The 14,892-nt window shown below is 47.8% G+C and overlaps 3 non-coding genes and 2 pseudogenes across 3 annotated transcripts; all 5 read left to right on the forward strand.

Moving 5' to 3' along the window:
• The first annotated feature begins 1,331 nt into the window (after window positions 1-1,331).
• LOC141200698 (U2 spliceosomal RNA) lies at window positions 1,332-1,522 on the forward strand. The gene has a single exon (XR_012272411.1). It is a non-coding gene; the product is annotated as a U2 spliceosomal RNA (small nuclear RNA).
• Window positions 1,523-2,645: 1,123 nt separating this feature from the next.
• Window positions 2,646-2,836, forward strand: LOC141200699 (U2 spliceosomal RNA). The gene has a single exon (XR_012272412.1). It is a non-coding gene; the product is annotated as a U2 spliceosomal RNA (small nuclear RNA).
• Window positions 2,837-3,957: 1,121 nt separating this feature from the next.
• LOC141199203 (U2 spliceosomal RNA) lies at window positions 3,958-4,148 on the forward strand. Its single transcript, XR_012270961.1, has one exon. It is a non-coding gene; the product is annotated as a U2 spliceosomal RNA (small nuclear RNA).
• A 6,115-nt stretch (window positions 4,149-10,263) lies between these two features.
• Window positions 10,264-10,440, forward strand: LOC141200894 (U2 spliceosomal RNA; annotated as a pseudogene).
• Window positions 10,441-11,557: 1,117 nt separating this feature from the next.
• Window positions 11,558-11,635, forward strand: LOC141200972 (U2 spliceosomal RNA; annotated as a pseudogene).
• Window positions 11,636-14,892: the final 3,257 nt, after the last annotated feature.

Raw genomic sequence — 14,892 nt, forward strand, 5'->3', positions numbered from 1 at the left:
TGCGCACGCGGGAGCTTACCCGGAGCCGGATCTGTTTAGGGTTGTAGTCTCGTGGCGGTGACCCGGTCCGTGCCCAGGGAGTCAAACTGGACGGCAGTCTGTTAGCGGTAGAAAATGGTTGATGACTACGCCACCCGTTGAATGCAGCCAGGGGGCTGCTGCTGCAGGGCAGACCGCTGAGGCCGGTGGAAGGATGGTGCAGCGTGATAGTATAACCCCCAACGGGAGGGGTATGGCCTCAGGGCAGCCGACGTGGATGATGGGGGTAGCAGGAACCACTCAGAGACGGTATGGTAGCGTTCAGGGTCTTTACTGGTAACAACGATAGACCCTCCCGGAGTACTTGCTAGCGAACGGGGCCTGGTCAGTCCTTGAGCAGATGGGATCTCCCCTGGCCAGGCGTAGTTGTAGGCCTCCCAAGCTGACTGTACTCTTCTGGCTACCTTGCTAGAAGCTGATGTAAGTAGCCCACGTCCCTGAGTGTACCGTGTGGTGCTCACCCGTATGGCCGGTGACTCGGGGCCTTCTAATGGCTTCCGCTCCACGATGGCGGTGCTGGTCCCACGCGTGTGACCGGGCCTTCGGGCTTCTGGGCCAGGGGACCTGAAATCCCCTGCCTAACGGATTCTGCTGCTGGGTAGAAGTTAGTCCCCACAGCCTCGGACTCCGGGTCCGGTAAAGAATCTTCTTAGTCAGGGCGAGCTCTTTAGCTGCCAGCCCCTGACTCCTTGTGACTCTGCTGCTTCCTATGCTGCTCTTGTCTCTACTCTTCCTGGACTCACTAACCCTGCCTCAGCCCCGGGTTTATACAGGGGAAGTTCTTCCCCTCCCAAGGCTGGGCAGGAGGTGTGGCATGCACAGGATCCCTGACCAAAGGACCTCCCACCTGCTCTCAGACGTAATATCTCTATCACTGTGACAACCAGACCCCTGGGGTGTCACACCTGCGCACAGCAGCAGCCACCTTCAGTCTGCTGCTGCTGGACAGCCAGCAGCAGCAGCAGCAGGAGAGGTAATTAATCAGCAACCCTCCTGCTAAGGGTAGACAGCTGCTCGTTCCACCCCCCCCCCGCCTTAATTGGTTCTCCTCCCTTCCAACGGTGTTGAGGCGGGTGGGAACAGCCGGGGGTTGAGGGTACTGTGCTAAAAGAGGTGGAGTTATGCAGATCTAAAACGCGTGGATTGCAGCAGCAGCAAGCCGAAAAGTGCAGGCATGTGAGGGATCTAGAGGTTGACAGCATGTCTTCTTAACGGGAGTCCAGGTGGCCATCTCCACAAATGGACTTTTCAGAATCCTTGGGTGGCACGGTAGTCGGAAACCAATTCTGGTTATCGCTTCTCGGCCTTTTGGCTAAGATCAAGTGTAGTATCTGTTCTTATCAGTTTAATATCTGATACGTCCCCTATCTGGGGACCATATATTAAATGGATTTTTAGAACAGGGAGATGGAAAAAGAGCTTTCTCTGTCCACTCCACGCATTGACCTGGTATTGCAGTATCTCCAGGACCGGTGCACCCCTTCTTTAATGCAGTTTCTAAAATCAGAAAGAATTGAATTCAATGCTTTTTGTTCATTTTGCTTGTTTGTCGGATTTTGGGATGGACTCTTTGGCTTTGCTTTTCTTCTCCTCATTGGATTTTTCATGTTAAAAGTTGCAGAAGCCAGATGACAAGCTCATTTTGGTTCAACTTCAGCAACTGTGCATTGCATTGCCATGTAATGTAATGTAATGCAATGCTATCTATCTAGCTCTCCCTCTATACTTCCTTTTGGATAAACAGACATATTAGGCAAGCATTTTGGAGCTTTCACCTAAATAACTACAGGTGGTGAGATAAGCTGCACAATATAATTGACCTTTCAGTATATTGTTGCACACACACCATCTATTTAGCAAATGCCCTTGTTATCAACAGCAGCCTTTTAAACTCACCTGAGCTAACAGGTATGTGAGCTGGTTACTCTGCTGCGCTTAAAATTTCTTTTTTGGTTTGCTACAATGCCTTTTCTGAAACGTTGTCTCCCTCTGCTGGAACACTGACTTCTTTCATTTAATGCCTGCAGACTATAAAAGAGAAACCAACCCAAAAAGTTTGGTTGATTAGTCTGTGGCATTCTTTTAAACTGTTGCTTATGGCGGTCTCTGTGAGCTTCTCAGTGACATTCAGCCATCCAGGTATCCCGCCTGCAGTAGACGGAATGTGGCAATGGAACGCTGGCTGCGCGTGTCATAATAGGCTCTGAGCCTTTATATACCTGCGCACAGCAGCAGCCACCTTCAGTCTGCTGCTGCTGGACAGCCAGCAGCAGCAGCAGCAGGAGAGGTAATTAATCAGCAACCCTCCTGCTAAGGGTAGACAGCTGCTCGTTCCACCCCCCCCCCGCCTTAATTGGTTCTCCTCCCTTCCAACGGTGTTGAGGCGGGTGGGAACAGCCGGGGGTTGAGGGTACTGTGCTAAAAGAGGTGGAGTTATGCAGATCTAAAACGCGTGGATTGCAGCAGCAGCAAGCCGAAAAGTGCAGGCATGTGAGGGATCTAGAGGTTGACAGCATGTCTTCTTAACGGGAGTCCAGGTGGCCATCTCCACAAATGGACTTTTCAGAATCCTTGGGTGGCACCGTAGTCGGAAACCAATTCTGGTTATCGCTTCTCGGCCTTTTGGCTAAGATCAAGTGTAGTATCTGTTCTTATCAGTTTAATATCTGATACGTCCCCTATCTGGGGACCATATATTAAATGGATTTTTAGAACAGGGAGATGGAAAAAGAGCTTTCTCTGTCCACTCCACGCATTGACCTGGTATTGCAGTATCTCCAGGACCGGTGCACCCCTTCTTTAATGCAGTTTCTAAAATCAGAAAGAATTGAATTCAATGCTTTTTGTTCATTTTGCTTGTTTGTCGGATTTTGGGATGGACTCTTTGGCTTTGCTTTTCTTCTCCTCATTGGATTTTTCATGTTAAAAGTTGCAGAAGCCAGATGACAAGCTCATTTTGGTTCAACTTCAGCAACTGTGCATTGCATTGCCATGTAATGTAATGTAATGCAATGCTATCTATCTAGCTCTCCCTCTATACTTCCTTTTGGATAAACAGACATATTAGGCAAGCATTTTGGAGCTTTCACCTAAATAACTACAGGTGGTGAGATAAGCTGCACAATATAATTGACCTTTCAGTATATTGTTGCACACACACCATCTATTTAGCAAATGCCCTTGTTATCAACAGCAGCCTTTTAAACTCACCTGAGCTAACAGGTATGTGAGCTGGTTACTCTGCTGCGCTTAAAATTTCTTTTTTGGTTTGCTACAATGCCTTTTCTGAAACGTTGTCTCCCTCTGCTGGAACACTGACTTCTTTCATTTAATGCCTGCAGACTATAAAAGAGAAACCAACCCAAAAAGTTTGGTTGATTAGTCTGTGGCATTCTTTTAAACTGTTGCTTATGGCGGTCTCTGTGAGCTTCTCAGTGACATTCAGCCATCCAGGTATCCCGCCTGCAGTAGACGGAATGTGGCAATGGAACGCTGGCTGCGCGTGTCATAATAGGCTCTGAGCCTTTATATACCTGCGCACAGCAGCAGCCACCTTCAGTCTGCTGCTGGACAGCCAGCAGCAGCAGCAGCAGGAGAGGTAATTAATCAGCAACCCTCCTGCTAAGGGTAGACAGCTGCTCGTTCCACCCCCCCCCCCGCCTTAATTGGTTCTCCTCCCTTCCAACGGTGTTGAGGCGGGTGGGAACAGCCGGGGGTTGATTGTACTGTGCTAAAAGAGGTGGAGTTATGCAGATCTAAAACGCGTGGATTGCAGCAGCAGCAAGCCGAAAAGTGCAGGCATGTGAGGGATCTAGAGGTTGACAGCATGTCTTCTTAACGGGAGTCCAGGTGGCCATCTCCACAAATGGACTTTTCAGAATCCTTGGGTGGCACCGTAGTCGGAAACCAATTCTGGTTATCGCTTCTCGGCCTTTTGGCTAAGATCAAGTGTAGTATCTGTTCTTATCAGTTTAATATCTGATACGTCCCCTATCTGGGGACCATATATTAAATGGATTTTTAGAACAGGGAGATGGAAAAAGAGCTTGCTCTGTCCACTCCACGCATTGACCTGGTATTGCAGTATCTCCAGGACCGGTGCACCCCTTCTTTAATGCAGTTTCTAAAATCAGAAAGAATTGAATTCAATGCTTTTTGTTCATTTTGCTTGTTTGTCGGATTTTGGGATGGACTCTTTGGCTTTGCTTTTCTTCTCCTCATTGGATTTTTCATGTTAAAAGTTGCAGAAGCCAGATGACAAGCTCATTTTGGTTCAACTTCAGCAACTGTGCATTGCATTGCCATGTAATGTAATGTAATGCAATGCTATCTATCTAGTTCTCCCTCTATACTTCCTTTTGGATAAACAGACATATTAGGCAAGCATTTTGGAGCTTTCACCTAAATAACTACAGGTGGTGAGATAAGCTGCACAATATAATTGACCTTTCAGTATATTGTTGCACACACACCATCTATTTAGCAAATGCCCTTGTTATCAACAGCAGCCTTTTAAACTCACCTGAGCTAACAGGTATGTGAGCTGGTTACTCTGCTGCGCTTAAAATTTCTTTTTTGGTTTGCTACAATGCCTTTTCTGAAACGTTGTCTCCCTCTGCTGGAACACTGACTTCTTTCATTTAATGCCTGCAGACTATAAAAGAGAAACCAACCCAAAAAGTTTGGTTGATTAGTCTGTGGCATTCTTTTAAACTGTTGCTTATGGCGGTCTCTGTGAGCTTCTCAGTGACATTCAGCCATCCAGGTATCCCGCCTGCAGTAGACGGAATGTGGCAATGGAACGCTGGCTGCGCGTGTCATAATAGGCTCTGAGCCTTTATATACCTGCGCACAGCAGCAGCCACCTTCAGTCTGCTGCTGAACAGCCAGCAGCAGCAGCAGCAGGAGAGGTAATTAATCAGCAACCCTCCTGCTAAGGGTAGACAGCTGCTCGTTCCACCCCCCCCCCCGCCTTAATTGGTTCTCCTCCCTTCCAATGGTGTTGAGGCGGGTGGGAACAGCCGGGGGTTGAGGGTACTGTGCTAAAAGAGGTGGAGTTATGCAGATCTAAAACGCGTGGATTGCAGCAGCAGCAAGCCGAAAAGTGCAGGCATGTGAGGGATCTAGAGGTTGACAGCATGTCTTCTTAACGGGAGTCCAGGTGGCCATCTCCACAAATGGACTTTTCAGAATCCTTGGGTGGCACCGTAGTCGGAAACCAATTCTGGTTATCGCTTCTCGGCCTTTTGGCTCAGATCAAGTGTCTGGACATCAGGTTCCTTGAGTGCTAGCCCTCGGCCTTCCAGCATTGCCACTCCGGTGGCTTAAGCTGGATGCTGCTATAGGGGGAGAGTGAGGAGGAAACGGGAAGGCGATTTCCGTGGCTGACTATGGGAGTCAAGCTGAAATTTGCTGGGATCGGGGACCCCCGGGTCAAGAATGGATTTCGCATTGAGATTTCCGAGGAGAAGAAGGGACATTTTTCCATGTCCTACCTGGTGAATGCCATCTTCTATGAAGCATTGAAGATTAAGAAGTCGGACATTCTTTGCCTGCAGGAATTTAGAAGTCATGGAAGGTATGTGCTGGTTCTTTCTACTATGGCTGCTTGCCAAAATCTTTATAGAACCTTGAAAGGCCATACTGAGAACTCCCTCCTAGATGGACTCACTTTTACTGTCCTCTATTCAAAGGGGGATGTTCCTGTTGTTGTGTTTATGCACAATCCCTTTATCCCCCAGGAGGACATTACTTTATTCTTGAGGAGGCATTGTACTTATGTGCATTTTTCCCACAAGATCTCGAATGAAGAAGGCTTGTGGACTGGCAAATACAAGTACTTTGTTCGTTTTGCTACAGACCCCGAGGGGCCAGGGGGCATACATTATCCTCCTATGTGTTTCTCTATTGGGAGAGACACTGGTTTCTTGTACTTTCCTGATGCTCCTTTTTTCTGCAGAAGATGTAACAAGTATGGTCATGTCCAGGAGTCCTGCAGGTATCCGCCAACCTGCAGGAAGTGTAACACGTCTGGTCATATGGCGAAAGACTGCAAGAACCAGGTAAAGTGTGATGCTTGTGGTGAGGAGGGGCATGTTCTTAGGCAGTGTCAAGCTAGAACCACTCCTAAGTCTTTTGCTCAAGTGGTCGCGGAGGGGCCTGCTGTTCCTTCGACTTCTACTAGGGTTCCACAAGGTCCCCTTCCGGATGTCGGGGAGGCAACTGCTCCCCAAGAGGAAGAGGATGGCACTCAGATGGACGACATATTTGAAGATGCCCAGCTTCAGCCTCCTGCATCAGGAGGCTTTGACATGGTGATTCCTGAGGTGATGTCACCTTTCCCTCCCCAGTTTGGTGTCCGTGGTGAGGGGGAAATGGACTTGTCCAATTCTCCTGTCATATCTTGGTGCAATACTGCTTCAGAGGAGATCGGGGGCGGTGGCCAAGGGGACTTGTCTGCTGTCCGTTTCTCTGATGAGGAGGATCCTGATGTGGTCAAGAAGAAGCCAAGGACTGAGTGTTCATCCATTGCTGCCGTGTGTGATAGCCCGGTGGACTCTCGTGCTTACCCGTCAGATGTATTTTCTCCTGACATTGTTACATTTGGCATTCAGCCAGATGGTAATAGCTTTGCTTTGCTTGATGAAGGTTGAGTTGATGTTTTCTTTCTTTTTTTTTCAGGTTATGTGTGATCCCCTTTAGTTATGCCGCATCATTCTGGATGGGACATTGTGTCCCTTAATGTTAGGCAAATTAGATCTGTTACCCGAAGAACAACAGTTCTGGATTATCTAAAGGGTTTGAGTGCAGATGTCTATTGTCTACAAGAGTGTGGGATTACTGAATCTCGAGGGGATAAGGACTGGCCTTATGGCCAGTATGTTTGGTCGGGGTCCAGCTTTAACAAAAATGATGGTGTGGGGATTTTAGTTGGTAATAAGAATATTACTATTGATAGTTACACGGTTGTGGAGGTGGGTCGCTGCATTATTGTTTTTTTGAGTTATAGGGGGTGGAAGGTTAGAATGATTAATTTATATTGTCCTACTAAAAAAGAGGAGCGGCTTGCTCTTCTTGAGAAATTGAGTTTTTTTCTCCCTGGAAAAATTCCTACAGTTTTTGTTGGTGACTGTAATTGTGTCACAGAAGGTAATGTGGACATTACGGGAAAAAAGTTATCTCAACTTATTTCTGATTTTTCTTTCTTAGACGCTGCAATACTTGAGTATGGCATTCCACCACCGCCTACATATTATGCTGACCGTGGTAATATTTCATCGAGAATAGATAGGATGTTATTTTCCAAAAATATGGTTTGTTCAAGTTATGTTCAACATAAGGTACCTTTTTCTGATCATGAGTGTTTGCGTGGAGTTTTTAGTGCGAATGGGGACATGGTGTTTGGGGGTGGGGTTTGGAAATTGAATACGAGGTTGTTGGAGGATGAGGAGGTGATGAGTGAGTTGGAGAAAAGGTATGCAAGTTGGAGGTGGCGTAAGCGTGATTTTGGTAGTGTGCTTGAATGGTGGGATTGGGTGAAATTACAGTTAAAAACTTTCTTTAAAAAATGGGGCTACAAAAAAGCTGCCAGATATCGTAATAGATTTAATGACTTAAGTAGACGGATTGATTGGTTGCGTGGGTGTGTTAGGAAAGGAATGGATATGTCTGATCAGCTTGAGGTTGCTAAGAATGAGTTAAAATGTCTTCTGGATGAAAAAGGTAAAGAGATTATTTACCGTACCAAGTTAGAGCATTTGGAAAAGAATGAAAAGTGCACCAGGTACTTTTTTAAAAAAATGAATGGAAGGAAGTTGGATTTGAGTGAAGTGGTAGGTGAAGATGGATCTAGTGTGGTTGGGAAGAATGTGTTGAATGAGGTGAATGGCTTCTATAGTAAGTTGTACGATGAGAAATGGATTGATCCTGGACTTGTGTCGCATGTATTGAGTGGTATGGAGAAGAGACTTGGTTCGGATGAATGTGATGCTTTGTGTGAGGATGTTATTTTGGATGAGGTGAGGAATGTTGTTATGAGTGCTAAAAAGAATAAGACGCCTGGGAAGGATGGGTTGCCTGTGGAGCTGTATGTGAAAGCTTGGGAGTTTTTGGGTAAGGACTTGACTGAGGTTTGTAGGTATATGTGGATGAATGGTGTTTTGTGTGACAGTATGAAAGAGGGTATAGTGGTTCTTGTGTTTAAGAAGGGTGAGAAAAAGCGTTTGGAGAACTGGAGACCCATATCATTGCTTAACGCTGATTATAAGGTCTACAGTAAATTGTTAGCAAATCGTATGCGTGAGGTGATTGGTAGGGTTGTGGAGGATGACCAAGTGTGTGCCGTGCCTGGTCGGAGTATAAGTGATAATTTGTTATTGTTAAGGGATATGCTTGGGGATTGTAAGACTAGAAAGCAGAAGTGTATGGTGTTAGCAATTGATTTTGAAAAGGCTTTTGATAGAGTTTCGCATGTGTTTCTGTTTAAAGTATTGGAGAGGATGGGTTTCCCTAGGGTTTTTCTGAATGGAGTTAAGTCTTTATATGATTATGTGTCAAGTGAGTTTTTAGTGAATGGATGGTTGTCTGACAAAGTGATGATTAGGTCTGGTGTAAGACAGGGGTGCCCTATGTCCCCTGTCTTGTTTGTATGTGTGATTGAGCCTTTGCTGTGTTTAGTGAGACGTGAGAAAATGATGAGAGGATTGTTAGTGCCTGGGAGTGGGGGTAAGCATGTGAAGGTGTTAGGTTACATGGATGATGTTGTGATGGTGAGTGAAAGTATGGCTTCAATGAGTAGGGTGAGGTTGCTTTTGGATTTTTTCTGTGGTGCATCAGGTTTTAGAGTTAACTGGACTAAGTGTAGTTTCAAATGCTTTGGAGATGACAGTATTCGTATGGAAGGTGTTAAGTATGAGGAGAGTGCAATTAAGATTTTAGGGGTATTTTTCAATGATGATCTGAAAGGAAATGAGAGTTGGGACGAGTGTGGTATGCGTGTTGAGCGAAAACTGAATTTTTGGAGAATGAGAGATCTTTCTTTGCGGGGCAAAGTTCTAGTTATCAAAGCAGTGATCTTACCCATTCTGCTTTTTGTGGCCATATTTTTTCCATCCCCTTTTAGGAAAGTGAAGAGAGTTGAGAAAATGATTTTTTCTTTTTTCTGGTGCAGCAAGATGGAGAAGCTGAAGAGGGAAAGCCTTTATAAGGCCTGCCAGCATGGTGGTTTGGGATTTCCTAATGTTGAGGTTTTTTTAGGGCTCCATTATATTAAGACGATTGTGGTATTGTTGGGTAAAGGTAATAAGGGTGCATGTATGGCAAGTTATTCTGCAGGATGGATGTTGTATGGGTTAGGTTGGAGAAAGAGGGATGCGAGAGTGCCTGTGTCTTTTAAGTGTCCGGTGTGGTATGAGGTGATTGAAAAGTTTGTCAAGAAGTATGATTTGCTGAGTGTGCCGGTGGATGAGTTTAGAATGACTAAGAGGGTGTATAGGAAATTGTGTGCAAATGAGGTCGAGTCTAATATTGTTGGTTTGAGAGGGAATGAGGTTGCGGATGCTTGGAGAAAGTTGGGTATGTATGGGATGTCCAACAAACAGAAGGATGTAGTGTGGATGGCGTTTCACAATATTCTTCCAGTTAGGGACGTTCAAAAGAAGAGAGGTTTGATTATGTCGGATGTTTGTCCAAGAGATGGATGTAATGGTTGTGAGACGGTTATGCATCTGATGTGGAATTGTAATTTTGCGCAAGACGTGTGGAAATGTGTAGGGGGGTTGTGTAGGAGTTTGGCGGGAGTGACTTTTGTGGATTGGCGTGTGGTTATGTTTGGTATTGGTGCAAGTGGACGTGTAAAGGAGAGAGTTTTGTGGTTAATTATGGCTTGTGTGTTAGAAAGTTTGTGGGATGTGAGGAATCTTTGTGTATTCAAAAGGAAATCAATTACAGTAAATGAATGTATTAGGATTATTCTTTCTAGGCTATTTTTGATTTACAAGATGGATAGTAGTAGCGGTGGTGGAACAGATGCCGAGGGAATGTGGAAATTTAAAAAGTGGAGGCATATTGTAAAATTTCAGTGATCTTTTGGTTTATATTAATAAGATGTTCTTCTTTCTGTAATATTAGGTTACTTTATGCTTAATAAATATGGCCATGATGATGAGAAGTTTTTTTTGCAACAGTTTTGGTATATCCTACTGATTTGCTATAAAACTAACCTGAATGGTTTAAAAAAAAAAAAAAAAATCTGTTCTTATCAGTTTAATATCTGATACGTCCCCTATCTGGGGACCATATATTAAATGGATTTTTAGAACAGGGAGATGGAAAAAGAGCTTGCTCTGTCCACTCCACGCATTGACCTGGTATTGCAGTATCTCCAGGACCGGTGCACCCCTTCTTTAATGCAGTTTCTAAAATCAGAAAGAATTGAATTCAATGTTTTTTGTTCATTTTGCTTGTTTGTCGGATTTTGGGATGGACTCTTTGGCTTTGCTTTTCTTCTCCTCATTGGATTTTTCATGTTCAAAGTTGCAGAAGCCAGATTACAAGCTCATTTTGGTTCAACTTCAGCAACTGTGCATTGCATTGCCATGTAATGTGATGCAATGCTATCTTTCTAGTTCTCCCTTTTTACTTCCTTTTGGATAAACAGACATATTAGGCAAGCATTTTGGAGCTTTCACCTAAATAACTACAGGTGGTGAGATAAGCTGCACAATATAATTGACCTTTCAGTATATTGTTGCACACACACCATCTATTTAGCAAATGCCCTTGTTATCAACAGCAGCCTTTTAAACTCACCTGAGCTAACAGGTATGTGCGCTGGTTACTCTGCTGCGCTTAAAATTTCTTTTTTGGTTTGCTACAATGCCTTTTCTGAAACGTTGTCTCCCTCTGCTGGAACACTGACTTCTTTCATTTAATGCCTGCAGACTATAAAAGAGAACCCAACCCAAAAAGTTTGGTTGATTAGTCTGTGGCATTCTGTTAAACTGTTGCTTATGGCGGTCTCTGTGAGCTTCTCAGCGACATTCAGCCAGCCAGGTATCCTGCCTGCAGTAGATGGAATGTGGCAATGGAACGCTGGCTGCGCGTGTCATAATAGGCTCTGAGCCTTTATATACCTGTGCACAGCAGCAGCCACCTTCAGTCTGCTGCTGGACAGCCAGCAGCAGCAGCAGCAGGAGAGGTATGTAATCAGGAGCCCTCCTGCTAAGGGTAGACAGCTGCTCGTTCCACGCCACCCCCCGCCTTAAGATTGGTTCTCCTCCCTTCCAACGGTGTTGAGGCGGGTGGGAACAGCAGGGGGTGAAGGTGCTGTGTTTAAAGATGTGGAGTTATGCAGATCTAAAACGCGTGGATTGCAGCAACAGCAAGCCGAAAAGTGCAGGCATGTAAGGGATCTAGAGGTTGACAACATGTCTTCTTAACGGGAGTCCAGGAGCTCATCTCCACAAATGGACTTTTCAGGATCCTTGGGTGGCTCCGTAGTTTGAAACCAATTCTGGTTATCGCTTCTCGGCCTTTTGGCTAAGATCAAGTGTAGTATCTGTTCTTTTAAGAACACAAGAGCTACGATCTACACTTGACGAGAGCGATCGAACTCGGAAGGAGAAGAGCTTCGGAGCCCAGCTGACATCGGAGAAGGAAGGCGGATATCGGTGGGAGGAAGAAGCTCTAAAGAATCCAGAAGAAGACGAAGACTCGGAGAAGAATCGGGCTGTCCTGTGGAATCTTCGAGGAAGAAAATCATCGAGACAAAGACCTTTCGGGGAATTTGTCCAGAACACGACTGGAGAAGAATCTGCATAGCTCCACCCATTCCGGGAAGAGTTCCAGATCCAGCTCCAAGAAGTAACTGCAGGAGGAAAGCCATGGCAAGCGCTGCGATGAAGGCCGAAAAGAAGAGCCTGGAGCAGGGGACAGCCAGGAGGGCCCAGCCAGGAGCCGATTCTGACCCCAAGGACTCTGCCTCCACGACTGGCCAGCAGAAGGGACCCCAGAAGCCCCGCCACGAAGCTCCAGCCCTGGAGCCATGGATGCGGCAGACGGTGGCCCTGAAGCTGAAGGAAGTGGATGGGAGGGTGCCGGACATGTCCTCGGACGTGTTCTGCCAGAAGATGCTGCTGGATCGAGGCTTCTCCAGGTCGGACACCCTCAGCATCCAGACCTTCTTGACGGGGATCTTCTTCGTCACCTTCGCCACTGTGAACACCTGCAGGAGGTTCTGGGAAATGGTAAGCGCAAAAGGACCGGATAATTCTTTCTCTGCCTTTACAGGTAGCTGCCCTATCCAGAGGGACGAAAGGAGGATCACGGTCTCCATGCGCAACCCGCACACCCCAGGCCAAGACATCTGTACCTTCCTGAGACGCTTCTGTTTGGTTGTGAAGGAACCCTCTCACATCCTGAATGGACTCGGCTTCTGGACAGGTAAGTGGTCGGTGACCGTTAGACTTCACAGGGACCTGGCGTACTCAGACGGACTTCGGCACCTGCCCCCGACTTTCTCCCTGGGCAACTCCTACGGCCTCATCTATTACCCGGACATGCCGCAGAACTGCAGGAGATGCGGCAAGAATGGCCACGAGATGAAGGACTGCAAGGAGGATGCCTGCAGGATTTGTCGAGTGACGGGACACAGCTCGAAGGACTGCCTGAAGAAGACGTCCTGCAACCTGTGTGGGCTGGCGGCTCATCTGTACAAGGATTGCCCCAAGCGTGAGAGATCCTGGGCATCGGTGGTTGCGACGACCCCAGCTACGGAGGACAAGGCCCCGACGACCAGGCCTGTGAAGGTCAAGGACGCGACGACCAAGGCCCCAGCGGCCAAGGCCGAGACGACCAAGGCCAAAGCGGTCAAGGAGTCGGTGGCCAAAGCCCCAGCGACGGTCCCAGCAGCTCCGAAGCAGAAGAAAAAGTCAAAGGAGGGTAAGAGTTCTGTCACCCCTCTCTCGATCCCTCCCCCTGCCACCCCCGTCCAATCCCCCCCCACCCCGGCCACCCCTGCTGAGGATTCCACTTCCTCTTACTCCTTCCCCTACTCCTCAGCAGGTGTCCTTTCCCCTGCCCCGGCAGCCACTCTCCCTCCCCAGACCATGGTAGCGGTGGAATTAACCTTTCCTCCACCCGCCGCTATCTATTCCGAGGAGGATTTTCCCCTTCTTGTCTCCCCAGTTCCAACCCGGGGAAAGAGGAAGGTGGAGGACAGCCCTGCTACTGAATCCTCCAAAAAGAAGATTCTGGATTTCGTAGGCGAAAAGGAGGATACCCTCCCTGAGCCAGAAGAGATGGAGCACATGGTTGAGACCCTGGTGGCCGAGCCAGAAGAGGAGGAACTGGTGGTCGCCGAGATCGAGGCCGCGCTGCTTGACCAGATGGAGGAAGAGGGCCTGCTGGTGATCCCGTCACCAGCAGTCAACACCGACGAGGGACCACCCGACCGGAGTGGTAACTAAGGTGTATTGCCTGCGCTAACTTTTTCTTTTTTCCCTACATGATGGCTAATATTAACTTATTTTCCATTAATGTCAGGAGCATCAAGGACAAGTTCAGACGTCAGACTATTTATGCCTTCCTTACTTCCCAGTTGTGTGATGTTTATATGTTGCAGGAATGTTCCCTTCCCTCCTCTAGGTCCTTCAAACATCTGGCCAGGGAGTGGTCCCACGGTCCATCCTACTGGTCCGGTGGGGGTGACTGCAAGTCTGCGGGGGTCGCAATTCTGATCAGGGGGGGCGCATTCACGCTTGAGTCCGTCCAGGAGCTCATCTGCGGCAGGGTTCTTGTTGTAGATGGCAACTGGGCGGGAGAACCTGTCAGGTTCATCAACGTGTATGCGTCCCCACTGAAGAATGAGCGTTTGGAGCTTTTCCAGACCCTGCGGCTTCAGCTTGCCACCACCAGGACCTTAGTGATGGCCGGGGATTTCAACTGCCCCATCGAGGAGGATGGTCGTAGTTCTGGCACATCTGCCAAGTTGGACATCACGTCCAAGCTGCTCATCGAGATGGTAACCGAGGCCTCTCTTCAGGACGTGGTGGGCTCCATGGGGAGAGGCTCCACGAACTATTCGTGGAGCCGACCCGATGGCTCACTCCGCTCCAGGATTGACTTTGTGTTCACCTCTCGGGCAGTCAGGCAGAGTAGGCACTCGATGGTCTCCTGCTTCTTCTCCGACCACAGAGCCATTCACTTACAAGGTGTCCTCGGCGACGGTTTTCCGTCCGGCCCCGGCTCCTGGAAGCTGAATTGTGCTCTGCTGGCTCAGGATGAAGTCGTGGAGGAGCTGAGAGCAGCCTACGCAATGTGGCAGTCCTACAAGGGTAGCTTCCAAACAGTCTCTGATTGGTGGGAATATGTTAAACTTGAGTTTCGCTGTTTCTTTCAGGCCAAGGGTCGACAACAGGCGTGTGAGAAGAGGAGGGACTTCAGAGGGCTGCAGCGCGAGCTGCGGTCGCTGCAGGACCTTCTTCACTGCGGCTGGGACGTGAGGGAGGAGCTGGAGGAGACCAAGAAGAGCTTGAAAAGGCACTTTGAGGAGGAGTCCAAGCGAATCGTCTTCCGTTCCAAAGTGGAGAATCTGGAGAAGGGTGAGAAATGTAACTCATTCTGTTTCAGGAAACTTCATGCCGGTCACACGCCCCTGAACGAGCTGCGAGACGAGAGCGGAAACATGCGACGTGGGAAGGAGGACGTGATGAGGGTCGTCAGCGACTTCTACAGCGAACTCTACTCCCACAAGACTACCGACCCCGACGCTGCTGATAAGTTCCTGTCAGGTATCACTAACCATCTTGATCCTGCAGGCACGGCAGCCTTGGACAAACCTCTGATGGTGGGCGA

The sequence above is a fragment of the Phyllobates terribilis genome, unplaced genomic scaffold (assembly GCF_046119375.1).
Source record: "Phyllobates terribilis strain yellow unplaced genomic scaffold, ASM4611937v1 Scaffold_108__1_contigs__length_5656254, whole genome shotgun sequence".
NCBI classification, from domain to species: Eukaryota; Metazoa; Chordata; class Amphibia; order Anura; family Dendrobatidae; genus Phyllobates; species Phyllobates terribilis.